This window comes from Patiria miniata, unplaced genomic scaffold (assembly GCF_015706575.1).
Source record: "Patiria miniata isolate m_02_andy unplaced genomic scaffold, ASM1570657v1 HiC_scaffold_3, whole genome shotgun sequence".
NCBI lineage: Eukaryota > Metazoa > Echinodermata > Asteroidea > Valvatida > Asterinidae > Patiria > Patiria miniata.
In genome coordinates, this window is record NW_024037069.1 from 28,328,078 (window position 1) to 28,355,273 (window position 27,196).

General features: G+C 42.3%; 1 long non-coding RNA gene and 1 pseudogene across 1 annotated transcript; one reads left to right on the plus strand and one right to left on the minus strand.

Moving 5' to 3' along the window:
• Nucleotides 1-5,572: 5,572 nt before the first annotated feature.
• Nucleotides 5,573-10,867, minus strand: LOC119738618 (annotated as a pseudogene).
• A 2,154-nt stretch (nt 10,868-13,021) lies between these two features.
• On the plus strand, nt 13,022-13,828 carry LOC119738376. The gene is made up of 2 exons (XR_005272446.1): nt 13,022-13,499; nt 13,649-13,828. It is a non-coding gene; the product is annotated as an uncharacterized LOC119738376 (long non-coding RNA).
• Nucleotides 13,829-27,196: the final 13,368 nt, after the last annotated feature.

Genomic DNA, 27,196 nt, shown 5'->3' on the forward strand with positions numbered 1-27,196 from the left:
AAAATGTGTCCATCCCCTCTTATAGGGAGCAGGGAGGGGGGGGGGGGGGTAGAGAGTTAATTTTTTTTAAGATGTGAAGTTTTTTTGTAAGATTCTGAAGTTTTTGTAAGATTCTGTTCTTTTTTGGTGTATTCGTTCTCCCCTTGACAATTTTGTCTGTGTGATTTGTTGTGAAGCAGTTTATTTAGGTTTGGTTTGGTTTGTTTTGGTTTGGTTCGGATTGGTTTGGTTTGGTTTGGTTTGGTTTGGTCTGGTTCGGATTGGTTTGGATTGGATTGGTTCGGATTGGTTTGGATTGGATTGGTCTGGTTTGGTTCGGATTGGATTGGTTTGGTTTGGATTGGATTGGTTCGGATTGGATTGGTTCGGATTGGTTTGGATTGGATTGGTCTGGTTTGGTTCGGATTGGATTGGTTTGGTTTGGTTTGGTCTGGTTCGGATTGGTTCGGATTGGATTGGTTTGGTTTGGATTGGATTGGTTCTGATTGGTTCGGATTGTATTGGTTCGGATTGGTTTGGATTGGATTGGTCTGGTTTGGTTCGGATTGGATTGGTTTGGTTTGGTTTGGTCTGGTTCGGATTGGTTTGGATTGGATTGGTTCGGATTGGTTCGGATTGGATTGGTTTGGTTTGGATTGGATTGGTTCGGATTGGATTGGTTTGGTTTGGTTTGGTTTGGATTGGTTTGGTTTGGATTGGATTGGTTCGGATTGGATTGGTTTGGTTTGGTTTGGTTTGGTTTGGTTTGGTCTGGTTCGGATTGGTTTGGATTGGATTTGGTTCGGATTGGTTCGGATTGGATTGGTTTGGTTTGGATTGGATTGGTTCGGATTGGTTCGGATTGGATTGGTTTGGTTTGGATTGGATTGGTTCGGATTGGATTGGATTGGTTTGGTTTGGTTTGGTTTGGTTTGGTTTGGTCTGGTTCGGATTGGTTTGGATTGGATTTGGTTCGGATTGGTTCGGATTGGATTGGTTTGGTTTGGATTGGATTGGTTCGGATTGGTTCGGATTGGATTGGTTCGGATTGGTTTGGATTGGTTTGGATTGGATTGGTTTGGTTTGGTCTGTTTTTAGTTTGGTCTGGTTTGGTTTAGTTAGGTGCTTTAGTTTAGCACTTTGGTTTGGTACACTTTGATTTGTTTGGTTTGGTCTCTTTTTGGATTGGTCTGTTTTTGGTTTTGTTTTGTTTGGTTTGATTTGATTTGGTTTGGTACTTTGGTTTGGTTTGGTAACAGTTCCATCTTATGAATCTCTATACCTCAAAAGGGACACATGAGATGGCACCAGGCAGCCCCATGGACCCATACTTAGCAGGGGAAACGTCTTGGTTTCTTACTTTGCACGAAAGTCAAAAAGTCTTCTCGCTTCACGGCTTACACACTTTGAAGCCATAATAAGAGGAGCTTGCCTTGCCTGATTGCAGCGGTTCGATTTGGGGCCGTACGTGCCATTTTTGAGAAAAGAAAACAAATTTGAGGGTTTTGTTTTCTGATTCGTGCCTGTCATGTTCGCGTGTTTACATAGTGAATTAATCTGAAGGGTTTAAATTTAGAAGCTCACCTGCTACAGGTGAGATACTGGCGTTTGAATAAACACGGCAGTGTATCGCGAGCATTCAGCCATCCCGTGTGGATAACATCGTGAGTCAGACATGATAGCTGCTTGATTCATTCCCCATGTGTGCCGTAAATCTCTCAACAAAAATCTATTCCCAGTGTTAAAAAGTATGGGGACCAGTTTTCCACTCAGATCTTGAGGTAATTTTTTTTGCGCGCGTGTATTAAAACGAATGTGCTGTCATAAAACGGTGCACACCCGCAAAACGTTGCACCATCATGCTCCAAGCAGAGCGGCATTGCGAACCACAGCGTTTGTGTCCGTTTCCGCGTGAGGTGATTTTTTGTTTGCATTGGAGGAATTTAGCTTCCCTCATAATGCTTGAGAAGAGCACTGTTGAGCAGATTATTTCATGTTTCATTCCCCTTTATGTAGCAGGTTTGTCAGGGAATTGTTAAGCTTTCAACGGTCCGAATCGAATCGACGGAGTTGGCCTAATTAGATTGGTTAATGTAACTGGTCAAGTTCTGGTCAGCTTTATCCATCCACCAGACGCAACCTCCGGGTCAAAGGGCGCGCATGTTTGGGTGCGGATCAAACTTGGCTGGATAAACGTCCCAATTGAAGGCGAACACCGCGGCCCAAATGTTACTTTAGCTCGGTCATTACAGAACAAACTGAACCTTTTGGAAAAACACCGTGTTGTAGACTACGCGGGGCTTTTGCCCAAAATCCCCGAGGGTTAGCCGAGAGGCTATTAAGGAAATTCGAATTTCTGGTGAGGAAAGTGCAGTAGCATGTGTGGCAAGCTGATGATTGGTGAGACAGCCGCGGGAACTCGGCCCAACTTGACTTCGAGACACGTTCGGCGAGGTTTAAGGTCACGCACCAGCACTTCAATTAGTTCTCATCCGCTAAAAATGCTGCGAGCCCGCGAGACGTGAGGGGAACTCGGAGGGCCGCTGGTGATGATGTGGCTCTTTCTGCAAAGGATGCAAGCTGGGGAAAAACGTTGGTTTACAGCACCTTAAGTTGGTATGCAAAGCCGTTTGGTTCAAATTATTGTGAAACCCAATCTCATCTGAGCGCAAGTCATTGATTCCGCTAAACAAATCCTGTACCTCAAGGAATCAGGCAGTTCTTACCGCTATTCAACCTGGACAAGATTATGACTAACTTTTGGGGGAAAATACTTTCTGCATTATTTCAAGCTTTGGCCAGAGCCGGCTATCTGGTCTTGCTTTTCCCACCGTCTTATACAGGAACTAAGATATTCATTGATGTTCGTTTTGCCAGGTGCACTTCCGCTGACAATCCAGTGATCGTTCGTCAAATGTTTAGATTCGTCATAGTATTCCGTGTATGCAGTTTGCAAAACCTGCAGTACCTGACGTGCTTGCAACCATAGGGCATATTGTTGTTGACAGAGTCCCCTGACGACCACAATCTAAACTCTAACAACATCGAACTCATTTTTAGGCTATTTGTCAAGGGTAACATGCTGAACTGCGTCACATGCCTACGCCATTATTCTACTTATTAGAGGATAAATTTAGGACTGAAAGTTGAGTCATGAAAGATCACATTAAGTGAGCACCTGTAATTTGATACCTTTCTTCCCTAGCACTTCACAATCAAATGGATAAATCAGTACCATTTTCTGCTCGTTCATTAGAATGCTTCCTGTTAAGCCCACAGCGTTGCTAAAACCTTTATCACTGTTGTTATAGGCCCTCGTGAGAAGGCGTAACGGTAGTCCAAAAGCTACATGAAGTTTCCGAATATGTGGCATGAATTCAAACGAAGCGTAACACAACAGAACATGTGTCGGACCCGTGATATTGCATGCGTCATGTACCCTTCTGTTACAGTTAAAGTACCAAAAAATGTTGAGAAAATGTTCATTAAGAGCATGCATGGTTAGAGGAACTCAGACCAGATTTTACTGGATGGGATCTAAGGCTAGCACAGTCTGGCCGAATTAGCAGCAGGCAGGAAGCCCCAGTCGCGCCGATTACTCAACCCTAGAGCTAGCCAAGACCGCGTGATTGTCTGTCCCGGACCATATTGACCCGGTTTTCTTTTTAACTTTTCCCCCGCTCTCACTCTGGAGAGGGACTATACGGAGCCTGATGACACGGTATACCTAGCTGAACTCGGTCTGGGAATTGGTCTGTTTGGACGAGCATTAGGCGGATTAACTCCACTATTTACCTTCTAGATACTGCCTACAACCTCGCTCCCGATGACACACGTTAACGATGCGGTGACAGGTCGTACCTGGGAGTTGTTCAGGGCTACATAAATACGAGGTATAATTATCCACTTCTCTGGTTTGAGTTTGGCTCTAAGTGTAGACAAACAACTCAAGGCCACTGGAGCTTAAGAAATCTTTAAACAATAAAACAAAAAAGATAGAATCTACAAGTAAAAAGAGGCAATTCAAAGTTGCAACTCGAGCCAAGTACACAGAAGCAAATCACTTTGTTAGCTGTAAATCCATAACCGTGGTATATAACAAGATTTCAACACCATTGGACTATTCATAAGATGGAATTTTTTAGACTTTGTTCAAAAGGAATGTCACTTGTTTTGAAGATATCATAAAGCCAGCATAGAATGGCGAGTCTAGGCTTCATGCCAATGTAATGAAGCCGTCCATAGGTGGAGAAAAAAAGGGGCCTTTCCCAAACTCAAAGCATCCATCACCAATGCATTTTTATCAAAACTTTTTTTCCGGAGGCTCGATTGCTATAGGCTTAATTGTGTCACTGTGGAGTCACAAACTGCAACAATTCTGTTGAAAGTTTATCTTGGAAAATAGCCGATAATTTTCGACTGATGCAAACACAAGGCAAGCTGAAGGGTGTCCGAGTTGAGCGTCTGAATATTTCTGAGTAACTGCGCGTACTCTCAGCCATACTTGGTATGAGTTTTATAACGGCACTTCAGACCTATCGCATGGACGAGACGCTTAAGTGGACACTCCACGATTAAGAATACGAGTGAAAAGATTATATTATACCCCATAAGAGACACTTTACTTTAACTGTCCTTAAGGATGGGGCCTGACTTAGAATCTTGTCTGTTGATAAAGAGCCGCTCATTTTTGTATTTGTTAAGGCTTAAGTCAATATGCCCGACTTGTACATTAGTACGCCTAAATGACCTATACGCTTCGCGACTTTTAAACGCTGGGTGGCAGCATGCAGACAAACGCATTATATTTGCTCTGAGCATGCGCGAATCTACTTCATGAAAAGTTCAGAACAGTGCACAGGGAAAGTGGAACTCTTTCCATCACCCGGGATGTCAAAATCATCCTTTAAACCTAGACCAGCTGTAATTCAAACTTAAATAGATTGCAGAAAAGGTTTTCATGACCTGTATAAAAAAAAACCAAATTACGTGTGCCTTTAAATGACAGCCGTCCATGATGTCCAATTTGAGTGACCAATAACCTGACATGGTAATTAATCAACGGTCAAAATCAGGAGTCGCTTAAATTTTTGGCAACAGGATAACCGGCACATGCCAATTAACCCTACCGTGCAGAAAGCAGACTGCTTGCCCCCTTCTCGTGCCCAAAGTACAGGTAAGGTGAGGCCAGGTGATCCGAGGGCAAAGAATCTTCTTACATCGGGGAAGGAAACCGTCGCTGTCTGCACCTGATGAGCAGGGTGTCGAGAAGTGGGTCAGGGAGGAAGCGGCCACATTTAGCCCGGCGATTTCCGGGTGCCGTCTGCTCGGATGCCGCGTGCTACTCGGTATCACTCGGAGAATTCAAGAGGATGAAATTTCTGAAGACACGCCAGGTCGCTGACCCAGATTTGATCTTAAAATTTCCTCTTTGATATCTACTTTCTTTAAAATAGGCCGATAAAATTTTAAATTTCTGCACTGTGGCTTCAGGTACTTAAAACGACAAGTAAACAAATCAAGGTTTTCGATTTTGGTCAAAGATTACGACAAATACAAAATCATGACAGTAATTTCAAAGACATTCCTCTTAATACATGAACTTTCAGATTGCAATTTTCCGCTGCGAATTCGGCATTAAATTTGAAAACTTAGGTATGTTAGATTATTTATGCGTAGTACTTAATCTGTCATATATCTGCTAAGATTTTAGCTAATACGATTTGACTTCTAGCAGTACACGACTAACACTAGTCAGATACTTTACAAATCTATGAAATGAACAAACTATTAAAGGTCTTTTAAAATGTGAAGACTGAATAAGAATGGTGTGATCGGGCCTACAATGCCACAGGTCGTTTCCTAACGAGAAGATGATCTGACAAAAGATAGAGAACTGACAAACAGGAAGCCTTACTGACATAACATCGATACCTCGTTACCATCATAACCTCTGTTGAGTACAGTGGGAAGTGGCAAGTTCTCTGTAGCTGCTGGCTATTTTGAATCTCTGCGGTCCTGTAGGTGAGTACGAAATGTTGGTGATAGATTGAATCTTGACGAGCAGGTGGAATCATTAGATTTTAGCTAGTAAGGATAAAGCTGGAACATCTCTTTTCTTTTCGACTGTCAGAAACCAAGGGCCTCTATTGTGGAACCACCTCAAACCAATGCCTAACTTTGAATCAATGAAGCTCTTAAAAAAAATACCTGAAAACGTGGCTATTGACAAATGATACTGATAATTAAGTATCCCAATAAATACTCAATTTCAAGTCATCTCACAGATTGTTGAAAAAGAAAAAGTATCATAAACTGTTTTATAATTCCTTGGCCACTTATTGGCTCCTTTCCCTATTCCTTCCTTTCCTGTATTGTAATTAATTGATTTCCTTCCTTGTATAATGTATGGATAAAAAAGTATTAAGTACATGCATACGAATGTGAATATTTGCCTTTAATTTAATGTCTTTTCAATTGAATTAGTGTATTCACCAGATGTAATTCAGCCTAGTGAATGTACATATTAATTTATTAGCTTAATTTGTAATTACGGGTTCCAGGTCTTGTACAAGCATATGCTTTTTACCTGGATCCCTCGTACCATTTCTGTCATTCTTTAAATAGACTCTTGTTAATTATATTTTTGGGTGATATGAAAAAATAAACCATAAACTATAAACCATAAACTTTATTAACGCTGCATCTTGTAATGCTTCACAATGACGAGAAATTGAAGAAAATGTGTATCAAAATTGATCATTGTATACGTAGTTACTGTTGGTCACCTCACCAGAACTTGATTAATGTGCATCCATTTCGAGATTGACTCCAGACAGCTTGTGTTTCGTCCTACAGGCAGCGACGCAAGCACCGAATACGACGATTATCAACATAGCGAATATTGCGACACTGACACCCAGTAGAATCTCAATTAAAAAGCTTGCGGTTTCGGGAGTCACTTCTAGACCTAGGGTTCCGATGATGCACTCGGAATCCATCGACTTTAAGGTGGTGACTGCCAGCGTTGGCTTAGGATCCGTCACAGTGGCCAGTAGCTCTGTCCAGAAGCGCAGCTTGTGTTCCCAGCCGTCATCAACACCAGAGGCAGCAGCCGGACATGGATCCATGGAGAGATAGCGGAGGTTTGAGGGCTCGAATCGAGGCCAAGCAACCCCAGAATTTGATGTTCCTGGAGATCTAATGGTTAACAAAGAGAACAAAAAAATAGTACACACTAAAACATCATGAAAATCGTCCCTCTGTTCAGACTTTTTGAAAGTATTTGTGACTTTACTGATTTCTCTCCAAAAAACTAGACACATGCATGAGACCCGCAATTGTTCTTTATATGTCCTTGAATTTAGTTTTAGTTTTAGTTTTAGTTGTTTGGATGGAGAGAGGCTTACCTATTGTGGACAAAGTTGGACAGAAATTCCGTTAGTTCAATGCTGGTTTTCTTATCCTTTAGCCTGTAAGACTGGTTTAGCTCTTCATGGGCTTGAGAGCTGTACGGCTCCCCGAACAGGAACTGGAGATCGTCCCCAAAAGCCGGTCCAGCCCAGGGTGGGAGCTTGGCTCGGTAGCGGTCCATCGGAATGTGGTCGAAAGTGTACAGAAAGACCGGTGTATCTGTAGTTGCATGATGGAGGGCTGCTTGGACTGTTGGAGCGATTGTCAGGTAGTCGTGGAGGAACCTCCTGAAGAACCCTCTACTTGGACAGTCTTCGTCGTTCGGGTTGTGCTGGCCATTGTCCAGGTATTCCGTTGTGAGAGATAGAGAGGCAAGGTCGGGGTTCGGGAAGGATTCCCTGCAAATGTTCCCGATGAGGTGTTTGACTTCTGTCTCATTCGGGCACCTGGTTTGGTCTTCAAAGAAAGAGGCTGCAAACGCAGCTTGCTCGTCTTGTGCCATTCCAAAGACGTACTCAACATCTCGGAACTGTCCAGATTGGAGTATTGCATCTGGGGTGGTTTTCAAAATATTTCCATCAATGACGATTGGAAAAGGGAAACTGAAAGGAACCTCTGGTGTGTTTTTAACCAACTCGTCTGCAGTCGTGGTCCGTAGACATTCAACCAACGACTCTGATTTCTCCCTGGTGCAGCCAACTCTCTCAGCTAGTGCCTTCGCTTGGTCCAGAGGACCTGGCTGGACGGGGTTGAGCAGGTATGGACTCAGGGCAGTCCCGCTCAAGGAAACGGCCCGCTGAAAGAGTCCACTTGTTTTGTCTGTCAGGACAAGCAGGTGAGTCAGGATGGAGCCCCCACCGTGCCCGACGAGAGTCACACGGCTTGGATCTCCTCCGAAGCTACCGATGAATTGATTGATCCACTGTAGCGCAGCCAGTGCGTCGTACAGACCGTAGTTACCGGGAGATACTTCATCTTCGGTGCTGAGGAACCCCAGCGGACCGAGGCGATAGTTGAAGGAGACACGACAGCCTTGGACTTGGAAGCCAGGAGACTTGCATCGTAAATCGAGGAGGTACCTGACATCAGATCCCCAGAATGGACGATGACCATAACGGGGTGAGTTTCAGATTCGTCCACACCAACTGGGGCGTACACGTTCAGGGTAAGACAATCTTCTGATGTTTTACTGAAGTCAAGTCGCGCCATCCAAGGGTCTCTCGTGGTATCCTGGGGACATGCCGCAGGAATATTCCCTCTTAGATCGAGAGGCTCCTCTCCCCAAGAGGAAGCGACCTTTGGCAGCCTAAATCGCAAGTCACCGATAGGAGGTTCGGCGTACGGGATCCCCAGAAAACGAGCCACCATTTTACCGCCCATGGCAGGATCTACCAGCACTACCTCGCCGATGACAGAACCCATAATCTCGCCGTTTCTGCCCGTTAGCTGTACCGTCCTGGCCTGGTTGTGCTCGCTCACGTTCCCGCTCCGCAGCGGAACATTCAGAGAACACTTGTTTGGGTCGGATGGGTCTATGATGCGAGGCAAGTAGTCCAGCCAAACAGCTACCTGTCCAGCCTGTAGACGTCGACCGACGTCGATATCTGGTTTCAAGATGATGTAAGACTCATTTACCAAGTTGTACTCTGGCCAGTAGGGAAAGCCGTCTTCGTTTGGATTTCTGACGATATGAACAAAGAACAATCGTGAAATAATAAGTGGTAGTATTGCTCCTTAAAAAGCAAATATGCTGTTCATTTTTTTGAGAGAAAGAAAGCAATGTAAATAAAAATAAACCAAACATTACATTGCGGCCTAGACCTATCCCGATTGATAATTATTCTTATAACTTGCAGAGGCGCAGATATATCGGAAAATTATCTTCCAACTTGCATAATCAAGAAGATCTTACCCATTCCTGGCGAAATTGGTCCAGTACCTCATGATCAGTGCACTGAGGTTTCCTTTCTCTGTCCCAGGACTATCTCGAAGGCGATCACCAAAGACATAAGAAACCTCATCGCCGTGCCCGGCACCTGTGATAATATCCGGCTCTGATGAAGGCTCGTCTTCTGGCCTATAGGGAAAAAAGTACAGGTAGGAGTTGCCTCGTGATGTGAGGTTTGCCCTGACGTGGTGATTAACGTTGTTCAAACACGGGGCCGTGTATAGGACATCGGCAAAGGCGTCTAGGACGGCGCCTCTATTAAGGCGCCCGTCAGATGTTCCTTCTTCGGAGGTATAGTAAAATGTCACCGCATCAGCAGCTTCCCCTGCGTTGCTGCACCTGCAAAAAGTAGACACTAAGAGCTCCTCTAGGATATCTGACACCTGTTCGCCCGAGTCAATGGATGAGGGGATTTTGCTTGACGACTGACCCAGGGTTCCTTCGTCGCTGTTCACTCCTGTCAGAAAGTCATACTGCCCCAAGTATCCTGCGGCCAGGAGATTGGGGATGTAGTCTGGGAAAAACTCGCCGTCGATCGTCGGATAAAAAGGGGAGAAATCGACAAACTCGACCGGAATTTGGTTCGATGCTTCGACAAGAGCTTCTGCACTAACATCTCGTACACAGTCCACCAGATCTTTGGAATTCTTTGTTTTGGCGCAGTATAGGAAGTCACCGAGTTGACGAGATCGCAGTGCAGCAGTTTCGGGAGAATTAACTGCCGAGTCGTCTGTGGTACCGCTTTCCGAAATCGCCCTTTGGAACAAAGTCCGGTCGTTCATAGGAGTCGCTGTCTGCATTGCAACCGCTTTGCCACCGGCTGAAAAGCCAAAAAGAGTTATCCTGTCAGGGTCGCCACCAAAACTCGCGATGTGGTCTCTCACCCAAGTGATGGCAAGACGCTGGTCCCAGAGACCATAGTTGCCAGGTGCCGCATCGTCGCCGGTGCTGAAGAAGCCAAACACGCCAAGACGGTAGTTGAAAGTCACCACCAGGACTCGCCCTACTTCGGCCAGGACGCTTCCGTCGTGATTCGACCCGGCACCGACGATAAAGCCCCCTCCGTGAATCCAAACCATGACCGGTAAGGGTCCCTCCTGGGCAACCACCGCATCCGGGACAAAGATGTTCAGTGTGAGGCAGTCCTCAGATTGCGAGACGCTCCTGGGCTGATGAACACCGAGTGTCTGGTACATTCCCGTGCCGAACTGGCCGGGAATGCAGATGGGACCGTACTCGGTGGCCTCAAAGGCAGTGCCGTTGTTCATCCAAGGCCGCTTGGGTTGCGGTTTGGAGAATCGAAGCGGGCCTACTGGGGCCTCTGCGTACGGTATTCCCTTATAGATAGACAAACCTGGGTCCGCCGTGGGACCCAGGTTAGTAACACCAACCACATCACCCAGGCCACTGATACTGATGCGTTTTGTTGTTGTGTCTTGTGTATATGACACTTGTATGTAAGAACAAGCCACATAGAGACAGAGCATCAAAACAATGTTAGCCGACGCCATTTTTGCCAAAATTGATAGTGATTTAATCTTTGATTCTCATGCAATGCTTAACATAGCCTACAGTTATCTCTATCACTGACAAACATGTTTACATAACACATTTACACATGCCCGGATTATCAGTCTGCACTTTGCCCAGAGCCTACGAAAAAAATCGGGGGCCTGCGAAAATATCGCTGTGTCATGAAAACATAAATTTACCTAATAGGTAAGATAAAGTGAGACAATGTTCGCATAGAATCGCACAAGGACTTAATTGGGTATACATCAACAATCGCGATATCTCGACCTCGATCATTAATATTAACTTATTTCTCAGTTAATAAACTGTTTTTAAATGTGGATTTACAGTCTTAAATCGAAGACTGCTATGGAATACTCAATCAATAAGATCTGTATGGAGCAATTTAATGTGTAAGCTTTTAAAAGTGCAAGGGGTTAATCTTACATTTTTGACGAAATTTGGCCAAAAAATTAAAATTTCTTCAAACTTCGCAGAAATGACTCTTGATGGAAGGGAAAATCATTCAATATTTAGACGGCTGTCATTTTGAAGATTTGGACAAAAATACCGAGGAAATTTTGAAAGAAAACATTAATAAGTTTGAATGATTTTGCCCCAAAATGTTGAGGCAATATTTCTTTCTAAAAGGCAATTTTCTCCCGCAATTTATTGGGAATGCATTATTGGGTCCCTTAAGCATCTTTCCTTAAGAAAGTTTGGAGCAATTTCATTTTTTGGCAAAAATTGTAAAAAGTGCAAGTAATTGTAAAAAGTAAGCCTTACATTTTTGATCAAATTTGGCAAAAAAGAAAGAAGACTTTTCTTCAAACTTCGGAGAAATGACTCTTGATGGAAGGGGAACATCATTCAATATTGAGACAGCTTTAGTTTTGAAGATATGGGGAAAATAAGAAATTTTTGAAGAAAACATTAATAATTTTGACAGACTTTACCCCAAAATATTGACGCATTATTTCTTTTTAAAGTCAACTTTCTCCAGAAATCGAGTGGAAATGCGTTCTAGGGTCCCTCTGGCATCTTTCCAGAAAGTTTGGAGCAATTTCATTTTTTGGCCAAAATTGAGAAAAGTGCAAGGGGTTAACCTTACATTTTTGATCAAATTTGGCCAAAAAATGACTTTTCTTCAAACTTCGCAGAAATGACTGTTGATGGAAGGGGAGTATCGTAGAATAGACAGCTTTAGTTTTGAAGATTTGGGGAAAAATAAGAAATTTTTGAAGAAACATTCATAATTTTGACAGACTTTACCCCAAAATATGGACGCATTATTTTTAAAGGCAATTTTCTCCAGAAATCGAGTGGAAATGCGTTTTAGGGTCCCTCTAGCATCTTTGCAGAAAGTTTGGAGCAATTTCATTTTTGGGCCAAAATTGAGAAAAGTGCAAGGGGTTAACCTTACATTTTTGATCAAATTTGGTCAAAAAATGACTTTTCTTCAAACTTCGCAGAAATGACTGTTGATGGTAGGGGAGTATCGTAGAATATTAAGACAGCTTTAGTTTTGAAGATTTTGGGAAAAATAAGGAATTTTTGAACAAACCAGTAATAACTTTGAGAGATTTTCCCACAAAATATGGACGCATCATTTCTTTTTAAAGGCAATTTTCTCCAGAAATCGAGTGGAAATGCGTTCTAGGGTCCCTCTAGCATCTTTCCAGAAAGTTTGGAGCAATTTCATTTTTGGGCCAAAATTGAAAAAAGTGTAAGGGGTTAACCTTACATTTTTGATCAAATTTGGTCAAAAAATTACTTTTCTTCAAACTTCGCAGAAATGACTGTTGATGGAAGGGGAGCATCATTCAATATTGAGACAGCTTTAGTTTTGAAGATTTGGGGAAAAATAAGAAATTTTTGAAGAAACATTCATAATTTTGACAGACTTTACCCCAAAATATGGACGCATTATTTCTTTTTAAAGGCAATTTTCTCCAGAAATCGAGTGGAAATGCGTTCTAGGGTCCCTCTAGCATCTTTCCAGAAAGTTTGGAGCAATTTCATTTTTTGGCCAAAATTGAAAAAAGTGCAAGGGGTTAACCTTACATTTTTGATCAAATTTGGTCAAAAATGACTTTTCTTCAAACTTCGCAGAAATAACTGTTGATGGAAGGGGAGTATCGTAGAGTATTAAGACAGCTTTATGTAGGGATCTGGGAATTCCCCTTTAAGAAGTTACGTACGCGCCATAAGCATGATGACGTCACTGACTCGTGGTTGCTAAGTGCGTTCGGCAACTACATAGTTACAACAAAAACGTTCTTATAATTTCTCAAACTTTATTCTTACTATTTTATTGGGCATGTATAAGTTGGCAAAATACATTTATAGTTTTCTCATAATATTAGATCACTCCTGAAATATGATATTTTACTAAAGTAAATCTGGGTTTTGTGCTTCGGACTTCTTCGGGCTTTTCCGGAAGTAAGTGGCCTACGTGCAGGATTAAGACGTCCTGTTCCTTTTTCTTCGGACCATGCCGTTGCATGATGTGAGCCAAATTCACATCAAAAACCATCTTTTGCGAGCTAAAATCTGAAGGCCCATATCTGAACAGCCCACCAACTGAAGTGAAGTGCTGTATAGCTGCTTTTGGAGTCATTTAAGGGAAAGATTTGAAGACGTCGGGGTGAGAATTTAAGGCATTTCTTTCGACACATTTTGTACCGAAATTGTAAACAAACTGAAGGTACATGTACGTGTATTGTACGTATAGTGTGTACGCTGTGACATGCAAACTTTAATACACAGCGTCTGCTTTTCTATTTCATTGTACAGGGTTTTTATATTCCATTGAAATATTGTATCTCAACTGGATCATCAATAAATCAACCAATCAACTAATGACAGAAACCGATGATGATTGTCCACGCTTGGTGATTGCCTCCCATCCTCCTTAACTGGTGGACGAGTCTCCCCCCTCTGAATAAGACAGCAGGGCCGACCACTACAGAAATATGGCGTCGTAGACAGGATGGAGGCCATTTCCACGCGACCAACCTAGCTTTCATTTTTGGAAATTATAGTATTATTGGAAACCCCCGACTTGCATGAAGAGACCTGATTTCGAGTAATTTTTGTAGATTATTAGTGTACATGTGTACATAGCTAGTGCACTAATTGTGTTTAATTCTAAAAGTATAGTGGCCCATAAAGTACACGCGTATTTTAAAAATGTTTTGTGCATAATTGTACGCTGGTAACTTTTACCTACTGTGATGCTTTTATATTGGTTAATGAACCTAACACATGTGACCACATAACTTTTAGGGTTGATATTGATTTTCTTGTTGAACCACATGTTCTGACATTTTGTCAGAGCACATGTTATTATTGTAGGCTATCTCTTATTGTTGTGACCCATGTCGTAAATATGACTGGTTTTTAAACCGATTGATTCTGGTCAGCTGTCGAATAGCCTAAAAGTGTCTGTTGGCACTATACTAATTTTTTTTTGTAGTTTCTTATTGCAGCTATAGGCTGCCTGCACCCACTCCTATCACGTGACTCGCAACATTAAGTGCTGTGATTTTGCTGATGGGCTTTTGTGCCCTTATTTCGGTGCATCCTGCGTAGGGATTCTGGTGCGATTACGCGGTGTCTCGCGCACAACGCACTCTGCATGCGTATATTTTTCGTTCCATTGGAGCTATTTCAATTTATTGCTGTTTGACATTGCAGGTGGAACAATATGGCCACCACTGAGGAATTATCTGATATTATTGCTAAGTCTCACAAGGCGCTAGCTGATACACTAGCTGGAGCGTTTGGAAACCTCCAGATAAAGCGCACTCCAACTATAAAATTAGCAAAGTTTTGCGGCCAACCAAAGAGGTCGGGTGATCCCACTTTAGGGGGATGGTTGAGCGATCTTGATGCATACTTGCGACCCTTGGGTCTAACTGAAAAAGAACAAGTAGATGTGGCCCTAGACCATCTGGGGGGTCCAGCAAAAGAGGAGGTGTTGTGTTGTCCTAAGGGGGAGCGTGATACTGTTGTGAAGCTAGCTGCGCTGTTGACACTTAGGTTTGGGGCAATTGAATCACTTAGATCCTTGAATAGCACCTTTTATGCTAGGACTCAGTTGGAAGGAGAAACACTAACTGAGTTCAGTCGGTCGTTGATGCGCATCTATGATCGCATGGAGTTGGCGGCAGGCCCTAAAGAAAGGGAAGCGCTGGGACAGTTGCGCGCGAACGCCCTCAGAGAGCAATTTGTAGGAGGGGCACGAGAGGCCTCCACAAAGCGAGAGCTGAGAAGACTTAGCCATGATAATGCAGTGATGCCATTTTACGCATTCCGTGAAATTGCATTGGAATTCTTGCGGGACGTGGAATCTACAGATCACACTCAGTCAGATGACTGGTCATGCCCTACAGTTGGCAATGTGGCTGCTGCTCAAAAACGCAGTAAGAGCGAACATGAGTTGCTGGTTGGGTTGACTGAAAGCCAACAGCAACTCTCTGCTGCTGTTGGATGTTTAGTACAACAGCAAGCAGAAACTAACAGCAAGCTGCAGCGTTTGTTTGAATCCATGGAAGACCACCGAAGGGAGGTCGCGTCAAGTACCCGAAGGGGTACACGTTCGAGCATACAATGCACTTTTTGCAAGAAGATGGGTCACTCATACGAGAAGTGCTATGCACGAATAAATCAAGAAAATGGACAAAGGGGTGACCCTAAGCGCAGTACGGATCCTGTGGCTCAAAAGCCGCTCAGAGTAAAAGATAAGTCGGGAAATGTGATTCCTCCGTCATAGAGGGCGCTATGACGGGGGACGAACAGTCGCCCACAGGTTGCACACCTAGCGATACCCTTAATGTTTTGGCCAGTAGTTTTGAGAAGCCCCCAGAGGTACCCATTGATAAAGTAATGACGGAAAAGGACCGTCATAAAGTACTAGCCAGTAGTCCTACTGGGAAAATCATAATTTGTGGGGTGCCTGTAAATTGTATCTTAGATACAGGGGCGGAGACATCTTTGATGTCTTCCAGACTTTACCACGACCAATTAGTGCATAGGGCTGGCGATTTGGGTCAGGTGGGCAAATTTGTGAGGTTGGTGGGAGCCAACAACCTTGACATTCCTGTGGAGGGATACATAGAGGCTCCTGTCTGTATTCAGGGTCAGACATTCAGTGCAGTCTTTCTTGTGACCAAGGATGACTCTCTTGATTCTCCAGGCGGAAGGCGGGATAAGTTTCCAGTTCTGCTTGGCTGTAATATTCTTCGAGTATTGGCTCAGAAGTTGAGGAATGCTGAGCGAACTAAGATTAGTCCACATTGGGATCTGGCACTCCGATGGTTCAGATCCAATGAACCTCCAGTACGGACACAGGATCGTACTGAATCTAATCATCAGATGATGAGGGAAGTGAGGACTTGTGAGTCTCTGACCATTCCTCCAGAGACTGCAGTGCAAGTTTCGTGTAGAGTGATGGGAGAGTGTTGTCCACAGTCGGACACAATATTTGTGGCGTCATGTCCGCCACTTGATCATCCGGATATTCCGCAAAGTTCTCAGGATGTGTCTTGCGGTTGCCAAGTAGTAGAGGGTATCCAGCATGTGGGCAAAGGTCCCATGCTTATTTTAGTTGCCAACGTTAGTGTTGAGCCGTTAGTGATTCCCGCTGATACCAAAGTGGCTTTGGCTTGTGAACTCGTCGCTAGTGACGAGATTTTTGTTGATCCATTATCTGATGGAGTGGAAGTATCTGTACACTTCGTGCATGCAGTTGTTGACGACATAGATGTGCCGCCTGTCTTTTCTGATTCGACCGGGCAGAAACCCGATCATTATGTACAGGAGGACTTGAAAGATGTCCAGTCCACTGAGCTGCGTGAAGTATTCGTTTTTCCTGATGGGACGACGTTTGAATTGCCCCCTGGTCTGAGCCTCAAGAGCTTAGATGCCACTGATGCGGTAGCTGCAGCGAAATTAATACAGAAGCATGTAAGTGCTTTTTCTATGGATCCCTATGATCTTGGTTACTGTAACCTCATACCCCACGAGATTAAACTCATTGATGAGTCTGTGGTGAACTTACCTTATAGGCGAATTGTTCCAACTTGCGTCAACGAAGTCAGGCGACTGCTGCAGGATTTGCTTGATCGTCAAGTAATCCGAAAGTCAAAGAGTCCCTTTGCGAGTCCTGTTGTGCTGGTTAGAAAGCGCGATGGAAACTTGAGATTGTGCATCGACTACCGTCGCCTCAACGCTAAAATACAAAAAGATGCATTCCCGTTGCCAAGAATTGAGGAGACCTTGGAATCTTTGGGCGGCTCTAAGATTTTTTCCTCCCTGGACTTAGCCCATGGCTATTTCCAGGTTGCGGTGCACCCCGATTCTGTGGAGAAAACCGCATTTAGAGTGCCCTGGGGATTATACGAATTTCTAAGACTACCGCAGGGCCTATCCAACAGCCCAAGCACATTCCAGCGAATAATGGAATCCATATTCGCGGATATGAACCTCTCAGAAGTAGTTCTCTACCTCGATGACCTGCTGGTTTTCTCCTCTACTTTTGAGGAGCACCTCAGTCGGCTGGATAAGGTGCTGTCCAGACTTAAAGACAACGGTCTAAAGCTCAAAGGTGCTAAGTGTAAACTATTTCAGTCCTCTGTGTCCCACCTTGGTCACATCGTGAGTGGTGAAGGTGTAAAGGTCGACCCTGACAAAGTTGAGCGTATTAGAAACTGGCCGAGACGAACTTGTTTGGAACAACTTAGGTCATTTTTGGGGCTAGCCTCCTATTATAGGCGCTACGTTTGCGGCTTTGCTAAAATAGCCAGACCCTTGCATGACCTGACCGCTAAGGCTCAAGAAAAAGCAGGGAAGGCAAGGGAGTTGTGGCCTTGGACTCCAGAAGCTGACACTGCGTTCCAGACACTGAAACAGGCGCTATGTGAGACCCCTGTGTTAGCTTACCCCCGCTTTGACCGGGATTTTGTTTTGGAGGTCGACGCTTCTTTGAAAGGCCTAGGGGCCTGCTTGTCCCAGTATGACGAGTCCGGAGACCTGCATCCAGTGGCCTATGCCAGCCGGTGCTTGAGAGGTTCTGAGAAAAATTACAGCGACTTGTCTAGCTTCAAATTGGAGTTATTGGCCCTGAAATGGGCAGTGTCGGAGAAGTATAGGGATTACCTACTCGGGAAGCATACTGTCGTTTGGACAGATAATAATCCTGTTGCGCATCTTCAAAACGCTAAATTGGGCGCAACAGAACAGCGATGGGCGGCTCAGTTGGCATGCTTCGACTTGGAGATTAAGTATCGCTCTGGCAGGACCAATAAATGTGCAGACGCTTTGAGCCGTAATCCACCGGAACACTCGGAGTCGGAGGTAGCAGAGGTCGTGACCACTGCTGTTCCATCTGAGTTACAACCTGCAACTTCATCTAGGCCTAATTGTGCTGATAGTGCCTTACCTGGTATTCCTTCTTCAGTCCTACCTTCTTACTCCTTTGAGGAGCTGGCCTCTATGCAGAAGGCCGATGAGGTACTGGGCAGAGTCTGGCAGTTGTGGGATCAGCATTGGGAGCCTGGGCAGGACCATCCCTTGGTGTCAATGGGCGAGTTGAAGGGCTGGATCAGAGAATGGCCGCGGTTGGTAGAGGCCCATGGTGTTTTGTACAGGTCAGTAGAAGAGCCTGGTGTCGGACCAGTATACCAGTTCCTGGTTCCTAAGTGTCTGTGCAAAGCTGTTCTGGAAGCAGCCCACGATCAATGGGGTCATCAGGGCACTGGGAGGACGTTGGCCTTCATTAAGAGGCGCTGTTATTGGCTTGGCATAGCAGGTCATGTTCGGGAGCACATAAAGAACTGTTTCCACTGCACCGTAGCTAAGGCCCCTACTCCCAAAGTCCGACCTCCAATGAGGCATCTTCTGGCATTCAGACCATTGGAACGATTAGCTATCGATTTTGCAAAGTTGGATCCTGGGCGTGGTAAAGTGGAAGATATCCTCGTGATGACGGACTCTTTTACAAAGTTTGCCATCGCTGTGCCTTGTCGGGATCAAACTGCCGCCACAGTAGCCCGTATGCTGCGTGACCATTGGTTTGTGCACTATGGGGTCCCTGCCCAAATCCATTCCGATCAGGGGCGAAATTTCGAAAGCCGCCTTATTCGAGAACTGTGCCTTCTGTATGGCATAACCAAAACGCATACTAGCCCCTACCACCCGCAGGGGAATGGTCAAACCGAGAGGTTCAACCGCACTCTGTATGGGTTGATCAAGTCGCTTGAGGGTAAAAAGCGAAACCAATGGCCAGAATTGTTGCAGCATTTGGTTTTCATGTACAACTCAACGCCCCACAGCGTCACTGGTTATACGCCATACTCTCTAATGTTTGGGCGTGAACCAATGGTACCCCTTGATCACTTGCTGAACAGAACACACAATAGCTGGGAAGAAAGTGTTATCGCGCAACAGGCTAAATTCATTCAATGTGCACACCAAGTGGCAGCAGAGCGGCTGAGACGGGCTGCTGAGGCCAATAAACGGCAGTACGACAAGAAGGCTAAGGCTCACCCACTCGCGATTGGGGATCGGGTTTTGACGAAGCAACATGCCTTTAAACAAAGGCACAAGTTAGAGGATCATTTCAGAGAGGAACAGTACGTGGTCGTCAAGTGTAATGCAGAGCAGGATCTGTTAGCGGTCCGACCGGCTCTTGGTGGTCCGGTGAAGTGGGTAAACAGAGGTTCCCTAATACTGGACCCAAGGAGCTTGTTGCCCTTGTTACAAGAGGAGGCATTGATCGACCTTCCACTTCCTACTTGTGGTGATACCATGAGACCTAGTTCGGAAGAAAGCGAATCTGACTCAGATGGTGATTTGATCATAGCTAAGCGAGCGGATGGAGAAAGGCATCCCAAACCTTCGGTTCCAGATAGCGAACCAAGAGCTGTTCCAGAACCTCAGCCGACAAAGGAACCAGATGTCCGTCGTTCTGAGAGGCTTAGGCGTAAACGGTCAGGTCGTTGGCCAGATGAAATTACTTAGTTGCCTGTGCCTCACATTCTGATGTTTCTAAGGGGATGATTGTGGTGCCGTTTGTAAAGTTGTTTTTCTAGTTGCATTATTATTATAAGATGCTTTCTCATAGTTAACCTCGATTTGGGAGAGGGCAAATTACTATTGCTATTGATTATAGAGTAGGGATAAACGTAGTTACCTGCGGACGCGCTAGTGTAGCAGGATATAGATTATCTACATGTAGAATCTGCGATGAGATGAGGTGAGGCGGCCTGCTCTGCAGGATCTGGCATAAGCCACCTCAATGACCTCTTCTTCGACGCACCTGACAATATCTACATGTACATGTATATAACATTGTATATAACATTGGACTTAACCATGTCTAAATATTTGGGCCTATGCTGATCTTTATGCGTACATGTTGTGTGCGAGGCGCGGTGCTGGTCGTACCATTTTGTTGATAAGCTAATTTTCACCTTTGTTATAACGCGTGCGTTGTGTCGCGATCGCGATCCTTGATATTAGCGGGAAAGGAGTTGAAGCCAACATGGTGTAGGATTTGGATAAGGTGTGAGTTTATCTGTCCCATGATACTCTTGTGTTATGTTACAGGAGCTGGATTATCAGATGATCCTCCGCAAAGCATTGCTTGATTTCCAACAGTGGAAATCTGGGAAAGTATCAGTCTGACTACTGGCCAAGTGTTAATCGATTTGGAAACCAGTCCTAGGAGGCCCAGCTTCAGAAACAAATTCCTCCTGTAGAATCTGCGATAAGGTGAGGCGGCCTGCTCTGCAGGATCTGGCATTAGCCACCTCAATGAATCGTTCTATAATGAATCGTTGTTTACCTTAATGAATAGTCGACTTTAACTGTTTGCCTCAGAAGCTGTTTATCTTAATTGTTTACCTCACTAAATTGTTTACCTTAATCATTGGCTGATTACATGTACTGCAATGACAAATATTTTGTACTTTCCAGCTCAAGATGTCGGAGCAACCCCTTTTGTTTCTTTTTGGTCATTCGTTTCCGACCAGGGTTTTAAGAGAGGCTCAGAGAAACCACCAATCAGCAGGAGATTACATAGGATTAAGTAGTGAGTGCGATGTGTACATAGAGGGTCACCCAGGCCTAACTTACGAAAGGTTCTTTTCAAACACTGCACACTATACTCGGCAAATGAAATCCAAAACCATTGATACATTGTGTATTGATATGGGGACAAACGACCTATGTAATGTTGAGGTCACACCTCAAGTTCTGGTTGATAAGACAATTCAGTTTTTAGACACTTTGGGTCTCAATGGTATTTCACCAAGGTGTATCATGATCTTTACGGTCATTCGGAGGTCTCGCATTGTACGAGCAAACCAAGTGCCTCTGTCTACATTCAATCACAGAGTGAAACGCTTTAACGCACTCATTGCCAGGCGCATACAGGATTACCCTAGGGCACACATGTACCCTCAGAAACGTGTGAACTACCCAAAGTACCTTGTCGATGGGTGTCATTTGACCCCAGATGGCATGACCAAATATTGTAAGGGTATAAAGGATGCATTCTACCGTAGCAAATCACGTTGAGTGAGACATTATTTAGATAGGGAGGCATGTACCAATAAGTTTTTGGTTCTAATCTAGAGTGGATAGAGGAATCTCAAAGTGTTTATTTCATGATTACTGTGAGGATGTACACATTCATGAATCAATCAGTTACCTAAGTTTTTGTGTGTGTATTTTAAACATTTGGTGCTGATGCTATGATTATTTAATTTCCGCTCCACTTGCAGGAATAATGCCAGTAAATTATAAAGCTTGTATTTTGACTCCATCATTTATTATCATGTGCGTGTGTAGCGGTATGCTCTCAAACTACAATTGAGATGGTTTTGAACAAGTACCTTGATTATCTTAACATGTAATGTCTAGATATATCACTTTTGAATCTGTGACTTAAAGTTTTGTGACATTCTTGCCATTTGTGATCATTGAAGTTCACTTTGACAGTTAGTTTTACATGTAAATGTTCGAGAAGAACAGAAATTTTCTTTGTATTTCTGGGCAAAGGATAGCCTACTTATTTTGCATTATATATCTGATTGTTAAGATGATAATTTATTTTACATATTGTTGAGGACATAATATGGTTTGTACCATGTATTTTCATATAGGTCATCTATATTGGACTTGGTCATATGCTTGATGTTTGAGCACTGTTTGTAGCCTTAAGAGTAGTTTAAGGCATCTGCTCGCTTTGAGTTCGGGTTCGCCCATGCCACTAACTAAGTTGCTCTTTGTTTTACCATTAGTCCATTGTGTATTGTATTACGTGAAAGGTTTTGTATATGTTTGTTATTAGAGGATGCTTCAGAGGTTGTAGTATCTGTAATATGTAATTTTTCACATTTTGAAGTAACGTTCTCAAGTTAACACCTCAAAAATGTCTTATTCTGATTTATAAGATATTGATATTTGATTTGATAGTTAAGTCACCATCCGGGACGTATGGTGTTCAAGCAGGGAACGTGTAGGGATCTGGGAATTCCCCTTTAAGAAGTTACGTACGCGCCATAAGCATGATGACGTCACTGACTCGTGGTTGCTAAGTGCGTTCGGCAACTACATAGTTACAACAAAAACGTTCTTATAATTTCTCAAACTTTATTCTTACTATTTTATTGGGCATGTATAAGTTGGCAAAATACATTTATAGTTTTCTCATAATATTAGATCACTCCTGAAATATGATATTTTACTAAAGTAAATCTGGGTTTTGTGCTTCGGACTTCTTCGGGCTTTTCCGGAAGTAAGTGGCCTACGTGCAGGATTAAGACGTCCTGTTCCTTTTTCTTCGGACCATGCCGTTGCATGATGTGAGCCAAATTCACATCAAAAACCATCTTTTGCGAGCTAAAATCTGAAGGCCCATATCTGAACAGCCCACCAACTGAAGTGAAGTGCTGTATAGCTGCTTTTGGAGTCATTTAAGGGAAAGATTTGAAGACGTCGGGGTGAGAATTTAAGGCATTTCTTTCGACACATTTTGTACCGAAATTGTAAACAAACTGAAGGTACATGTACGTGTATTGTACGTATAGTGTGTACGCTGTGACATGCAAACTTTAATACACAGCGTCTGCTTTTCTATTTCATTGTACAGGGTTTTTATATTCCATTGAAATATTGTATCTCAACTGGATCATCAATAAATCAACCAATCAACTAATGACAGAAACCGATGATGATTGTCCACGCTTGGTGATTGCCTCCCATCCTCCTTAACTGGTGGACGAGTCTCCCCCCTCTGAATAAGACAGCAGGGCCGACCACTACATTTAGTTTTGAAGATTTTGGGAAAAATAAGGAATTTTTGAACAAAACAGTAATAACTTTGAGAGATTTTCCCACAAAATAGGGACGCATTATTTCTTTTTAAAGGCAATTTTCTCCAGAAATCGAGTGGAAATGCGTTCTAGGGTCCCTCTAGCATCTTTCCAGAAAGTTTGGAGCAATTTCATTTTTTGGCCAAAATTGAAAAAAGTGTAAGGGGTTAACCTTACATTTTTGATCAAATTTGGCCAAAAAATGACTTTTCTTCAAACTTCGCAGAAATGACTGTTGATGGAAGGGGAGTATCGTAGAATAGACAGCTTTAGTTTTGAAGATTTGGGGAAAAATAAGAAATTTTTGAAGAAACATTCATAATTTTGACAGACTTTACCCCAAAATATGGACGCATTATTTTTAAAGGCAATTTTCTCCAGAAATCGAGTGGAAATGCGTTTTAGGGTCCCTCTAGCATCTTTGCAGAAAGTTTGGAGCAATTTCATTTTTGGGCCAAAATTGAGAAAAGTGCAAGGGGTTAACCTTACATTTTTGATCAAATTTGGTCAAAAAATGACTTTTCTTCAAACTTCGCAGAAATGACTGTTGATGGTAGGGGAGTATCGTAGAATATTAAGACAGCTTTAGTTTTGAAGATTTTGGGAAAAATAAGGAATTTTTGAACAAAACAGTAATAACTTTGAGAGATTTTCCCACAAAATATGGACGCATCATTTCTTTTTAAAGGCAATTTTCTCCAGAAATCGAGTGGAAATGCGTTCTAGGGTCCCTCTAGCATCTTTCCAGAAAGTTTGGAGCAATTTCATTTTTGGGCCAAAATTGAAAAAAGTGTAAGGGGTTAACCTTACATTTTTGATCAAATTTGGTCAAAAAATTACTTTTCTTCAAACTTCGCAGAAATGACTGTTGATGGAAGGGGAGCATCATTCAATATTGAGACAGCTTTAGTTTTGAAGATTTGGGGAAAAATAAGAAATTTTTGAAGAAACATTCATAATTTTGACAGACTTTACCCCAAAATATGGACGCATTATTTCTTTTTAAAGGCAATTTTCTCCAGAAATCGAGTGGAAATGCGTTCTAGGGTCCCTCTGGCATCTTTCCAGAAAGTTTGGAGCAATTTCATTTTTTGGCCAAAATTGAAAAAAGTGCAAGGGGTTAACCTTACATTTTTGATCAAATTTGGTCAAAAATGACTTTTCTTCAAACTTCGCAGAAATAACTGTTGATGGAAGGGGAGTATCGTAGAGTATTAAGACAGCTTTAGTTTTGAAGATTTTGGGAAAAATAAGGAATTTTTGAACAAAACAGTAATAACTTTGAGAGATTTTCCCACAAAATAGGGACGCATTATTTCTTTTTAAAGGCAATTTTCTCCAGAAATCGAGTGGAAATGCGTTCTAGGGTCCCTCTAGCATCTTTCCAGAAAGTTTGGAGCAATTTCATTTTTTGGCCAAAATTGAAAAAAGTGTAAGGGGTTAACCTTACATTTTTGATCAAATTTGGTCAAAAAATAACTTTTCTTCAAACTTCGCAGAAATGACTGTTGATGAAAGGGGAGCATCATTCAATATTGAGACAGCTTTAGTTTTGAAGATTTAGGGAAAAATAAGCAAATTTTGCAGAAAACATTAATAATTTGGAGAGATTTTCCCACAAAATATGGACGCATTATTTCTTTTTAAAGGCAATTTTCTCCAGAAATCGAGTGGAAATGCGTTCTAGGGTCCCTCTAGCATCTTTGCAGAAAGTTTGGAGCAATTTCATTTTTGGGCCAAAATTGAAAAAAGTGCAAGGGATTAACCTTACATTTTTGATCAAATTTGGTCAAAAAATTACTTTTCTTCAAACTTCGCAGAAATGACTGTTGATGGAAGGGGAGTATCGTAGAATATTAAGACAGCTTTAGTTTTGAAGATTTTGGGAAAAATAAGGAATTTTTGAACAAAACAGTAATAACTTTGAGAGATTTTCCCACAAAATATGGACGCATTATTTCTTTTTAAAGGCAATTTTCTCCAGAAATCGAGTGGAAATGCGTTCTAGGGTCCCTCTAGCATCTTTCCAGAAAGTTTGGAGCAATTTCATTTTTGGGCCAAAATTGAAATAAGTGTAAGGGGTTAACCTTACATTTTTGATCAAATTTGGTCAAAAAATAACTTTTCTTCAAACTTCGCAGAAATGACTGTTGATGAAAGGGGAGCATCATTCAATATTGAGACAGCTTTAGTTTTGAAGATTTGGGGAAAAATAAGAAATTTTTGAAGAAAACGTTAATAATTTTGACAGACTTTACCCCAAAATATTGACGCATTATTTCTTTTTAAAGGCAATTTTCTCCTGAAATCGAGTGGAAATGCGTTCTAGGGTCCCTCTGGCATCTTTCCAGAAAGTTTGGAGCAATTTCATTTTTTGGCCAAAATTGAAAAAAGTGTAAGGGGTTAACCTTACATTTTTGATCAAATTTGGTCAAAAAATAACTTTTCTTCAAACTTCGCAGAAATGACTGTTGATGAAAGGGGAGCATCATTCAATATTGAGACAGCTTTAGTTTTGAAGATTTAGGGAAAAATAAGCAAATTTTGCAGAAAACATTAATAATTTGGAGAGATTTTCCCACAAAATATGGACGCATTATTTCTTTTTAAAGGCAATTTTCTCCAGAAATCGAGTGGAAATGCGTTCTAGGGTCCCTCTAGCATCTTTGCAGAAAGTTTGGAGCAATTTCATTTTTGGGCCAAAATTGAAAAAAGTGCAAGGGGTTAACCTTACATTTTTGATCAAATTTGGTCAAAAAATTACTTTTCTTCAAACTTCGCAGAAATGACTGTTGATGAAAGGGGAGCATCATTCAATATTGAGACAGCTTTAGTTTTGAAGATTTGGGGAAAAATAAGAATTTTTTGAAGAAAACGTTAATAATTTTGACAGACTTTACCCCAAAATATTGACGCATTATTTCTTTTTAAAGGCAATTTTCTCCTGAAATCGAGTGGAAATGCGTTCTAGGGTCCCTCTGGCATCTTTCCAGAAAGTTTGGAGCAATTTCATTTTTTGGCCAAAATTGAAAAAAGTGTAAGGGGTTAACCTTACATTTTTGATCAAATTTGGTCAAAAAATAACTTTTCTTCAAACTTCGCAGAAATGACTGTTGATGAAAGGGGAGCATCATTCAATATTGAGACAGCTTTAGTTTTGAAGATTTAGGGAAAAATAAGCAAATTTTGCAGAAAACATTAATAATTTGGAGAGATTTTCCCACAAAATATGGACGCATTATTTCTTTTTAAAGGCAATTTTCTCCAGAAATCGAGTGGAAATGCGTTCTAGGGTCCCTCTAGCATCTTTGCAGAAAGTTTGGAGCAATTTCATTTTTGGGCCAAAATTGAAATAAGTGTAAGGGGTTAACCTTACATTTTTGATCAAATTTGGTCAAAAAATAACTTTTCTTCAAACTTCGCAGAAATGACTGTTGATGAAAGGGGAGCATCATTCAATATTGAGACAGCTTTAGTTTTGATGATTTGGGGAAAAATAAGAAATTTTTGAAGAAAACGTTAATAATTTTGACAGACTTTACCCCAAAATATTGACGAATTATTTCTTTTTAAAGGCAATTTTCTCCTGAAATCGAGTGGAAATGCGTTCTAGGGTCCCTCTGGCATCTTTCCAGAAAGTTTGGAGCAATTTCATTTTTGGGCCAAAATTGAAAAAAGTGCAAGGGGTTAACCTTACATTTTTGATCAAATTTGGTCAAAAAATGACTTTTCTTCAAACTTCGCAGAAATGACTGTTGATGGAAGGGGAGTATCGTAGAATATTAAGACAGCTTTAGTTTTGAAGATTTTGGGGAAAATAAGGAATTTTTGAACAAAACAGTAATAACTTTGAGAGATTTTCCCACAAAATATGGACGCATTATTTCTTTTTAAAGGCAATTTTCTCCAGAAATCGAGTGGAAATGCGTTCTAGGGTCCCTCTAGCATCTTTCCAGAAAGT